Source organism: Bombina bombina, chromosome 4, assembly GCF_027579735.1.
Source record: "Bombina bombina isolate aBomBom1 chromosome 4, aBomBom1.pri, whole genome shotgun sequence".
Lineage (NCBI taxonomy): Eukaryota > Metazoa > Chordata > Amphibia > Anura > Bombinatoridae > Bombina > Bombina bombina.
Genome location: NC_069502.1, coordinates 1,025,128,266 through 1,025,132,141, shown reverse-complemented (window position 1 = coordinate 1,025,132,141; position 3,876 = coordinate 1,025,128,266). Strand labels below are relative to the sequence as shown.

General features: G+C 39.6%; 1 pseudogene; it reads right to left on the bottom strand.

The window, feature by feature from the left end:
* Positions 1–2,181: 2,181 nt before the first annotated feature.
* On the bottom strand, positions 2,182–3,374 carry LOC128657723 (nmrA-like family domain-containing protein 1; annotated as a pseudogene).
* Positions 3,375–3,876: the final 502 nt, after the last annotated feature.

The following is a 3,876-nucleotide window of genomic DNA, read 5'->3' as shown; positions in this document are numbered from 1 at the left end:
TATTAACCCCTAATCTGCCGCCCCCAACACCACCGCCACCTACATTATACTTATTAACCCCTAATCTGCTGCCCCGCCGCTGCTGCCACCTACATAAAGTTATTAACCCCTATCCCACCGCAACTAAATAAATGTATTAACCCCTAAACCCCTTGCCTCCCACATCACTACCACTTACTAAACCTATTGACCCCTAAACCACCAGCCCCCTACATCACCATAAACCAAATTAACCTATTAACCCCTAAACCTAACAACCCCTTAACTCTACATTAAATATTAACTCATCCCTATCTTATAATAAATTTAAACTTACCTTTAGATTTAAATTAAACTATATTAAACTATGAATTAACCTACCCTAACTGTTATACTAAAATTACATTAAACTACATTAAACTATTAATTAATCTACCCTAACTATTATACTAAAATTACATTAAACTATATTAAACTATTAATTAATCTATACTAACTGTTATACTAAAACCACATTAAACTACAAATTAAATTAACTATATTATATATTTAAACACCTAACCCTACTCAAATAATTGAAATCTACAATAAAAAATTACAAAGTTACAAAAAACTAACAACTAAGTTACACAAAATAACAAACACTATGTTACAAAAAAATAAACACCAAGTTACACAAAATAAAAAATAAATTATCAAATATTTAAACTAATTACACCTAATCTAAGAGTCCTATGAAAATAAAAAAGCCCCCCCCCCTCCAAATAAAAACCCCCTAACCTACAATAAACTACCAATGGTCCTTAAAAGGGTCTTTTGCGGGGCATTGCCCCAAAAAATCAGCTCTTTTACCTGTCAATAAAAAAATACAAATACCCCCCCAACAGTAAAACCCACCACCCACATAACCAACCCCACAAATAAAAACCTAACTGAAAAAACCTAAGCTCCCCATTGCCCTGAAAAGGGCATTTGTATGGGCATTTAGCTCTTTTTCAAAAGCCCAAACCCTAATCTAAAAATAAAACCCACCCAATAAACCCTTAAAAAATCCTAACACTATCCCCCGAAGATCCACTTACAGTTTCTGAAGAGCCGACATCCATCCTCAACAAAGCGGCAGAAGTCCTCATCGAAGCCAGCAGAAGTCTTCATCCAAGCAGCTGAAGTCTTCATCCAAGCCTGCAGAAGTCTTCACCCAGACAGCAATCTTCAGAACATTCAACGCGGAGCATCCTCTTCTTACGACGTCTTCTTCGGAATGAAGGTTCCTTTAAATGACGTCATCCAAGATGGCGTCCCCTTAGATTCAGATTGGCTGATAGAATTCTATCAGCTAATCGGATTAAGGTTGAATAAATCCTATTGGCTGTTGCAATCAGCCAATAAGATTGAGCTTTTATCCTATTGGCTGATCCAATCCGCCAATAGGATTGAGCTTGCATTCTATTGGCTGCTTGGAATAGCCAATAGATTGCAAGCTCAATCCTATTGGCTGATTGGATCAGCCAATAGGATGAAAGCTCAATCCTATTGGCTGATTGCAACAGCCAATAGGATTTTTTCAACCTTAATTACAATTGGCTGATAGATTCTATCAGCCAATCGGAATCTAAGGGACGCCATCTTGGATGACGTCATTTAAAGAAATCTTCATTCTGAAGAAGACGTCATAAGAAGAGGATGCTCCGCTTCAGATGTCTTGAAGATGGAGCCGCTCCGCACTGGATGGATGAAGAGAGAAGATGCCGTCTGGGTGAAGACTTCCGCGGGCTTGGATGAAGATTCGGCCGCTGGATGAAGACTTCTTCCGGCTTCGATGAGGACTTCTGCCGCTTCGTTGAGGATGGATGTCGGCTCTTCAGAAACTGTAAGTGGATCTTCGGGGGGTTAGTGTTAGGATTTTTTTAAGGGTTTATTGGGTGGGTTTTATTTTTAGATTAGGATTGGGCTTTTGAAAAAGAGCTAAATGCCCTTTTAAGGGCAATGGGGAGCTTAGGTTTTTTTTAGTTAGGTTTTTATTTGGGGGGGTTGGTTGTGTGGGTGGTGGGTTTTACATTTGGGGGGTATATGTATTGTTTATTTACAGGTAAAAGAGCTGATTTCTTTTGGGCAATGCCCCGCAAAAGGCCCTTTTATAGGGACCCTCAGGTTAAATTAAAGTTTCATGATTCAGATACAGCACATGTAATTTTTTTTTTTTTTTCTGTTTCAAAAGTTAAGTTTACTGATACAAAACTATACAGCAAAGGCTGTGATGAGGAAATTTTCACATTCAGGTTAGTAACTTTAGGTCATACAAAGATAATACAAGGTTTGTTTAAGAGCTGCTGTAAAATGTATGAAGATGTAAATCCATAGAATGTTACTTCACATTGGGCGGACATTTCTGCAGGGTTTTAGGACCATTACAGATGAAGCAATAATGAGAAGTTAAGTGGCGCAGAAGGTTCAGACTAGAGTCTTTTCCTAACTAAATTTATAAGTCTTTAAATGCCGCTTTGTTCTCCTCTATCCACTGCTGGAACATTTTGGCTTTAGGGTTGAGTTTGTAGGTAAGCTCGATGTCTCGGTCTGGTTTCAGCTTGTAGAATCGGAACATGTTTGCCAGCTCATGTGCTCCTGGGAAGCCCAGTTTTTCATACACCTCTGGAGATAACTTAGCGTCTTTGATGGTCTTGCCTATGGCACTGGACATTTTCTCTGCATATTGTTCTACCGTTAGCTTGTCAGTGCTGAGCCCAATGTCCTTCCCTGTGTATTCTGACGGAGACTTTAGGATGGCTGACAACCATGTGACCAATGTCTGTCACAGACATTCCATCAATTGGGACATCACCCATGGGAATTGCTAAAGTGTAGGTCTCCCCATCCTTTGCCTTCTGGGGCCTGAAGAATGTTAGCAGGTTCTCTAGTAGCAGGGAAGTCGGACACTTGTCATAGGTACACCTATGCTTCTGAAGTATTCCTCTACCTCTCCTTTCCCATCAAAGTGCAGCACTTCCAGTTTGCCATCTGTCAGCTTCTTTACATTTTCCAGACCACTAAAAATCACATGTTTCAGTCCAAGGCGTTTGGCAACATCAGCAATCAGTTTTCCCTGTTTTATCTCTTTGTCTTTGCTAAAATGTTCCCAGAAATTAGTTACTACAAAAGCACCAGAAGCTTTACTTAAAACAGATTCCAGGCTTTTTTCATCGTCCAAATCTGCAGCTACAACTTCCACTCCAGATTGACTCAGCTTCACAGCAGATTCCTTTTTGGGATCCCGAGTCACTGCCCTAACAGCGAGGTGCCCATCTTCCACAAGAGCCTTTACTACTGATCCCCCCTTGAGCTCCTGTAGCTCCGAACACAACAAGGACTTCTTTGCCAGACATGATGAATGTATCAGGATCTCCGTCAGCCAGGTGCTCAGCTCGTTGCGTCAATTCCGGGTTCGGGCAGGAGAGTACGGTCTGACAACCGGTGTGATTTGTGGGTCTCTTCTTTCTCTTTAGGGTCACAGCATGTAATTTTAAACAACATTCCAATTTACTTCCATTAAAAAAAATGTGCACAGTCTTTTATATTTACATTTTTTGAGTCGCCAGATCCTACTGAGCATGTGCAAGAATTCACAGACTATATGTATATGCATTTGTGATTGGCTGATTGCTATCACATGGTACAAGGGTAGTGGAAATATACATAACTTTGAAATTTGTAATAAAAAATTCTACTACTCATTTCAGACTAAGTGCTATTGCATTGTCTTGTTATCTTGCATTTGTTGATTATGCAAATCTAATGTGTTGACTGGTCCTTTAAGGGCCATTAGTAGTTTATTGTAGGTTAGGGTTTTTTTTATTTTGGGGGGCTTTTTTATTTTCATAGGGCTCTTAGATTAGGTTAAAT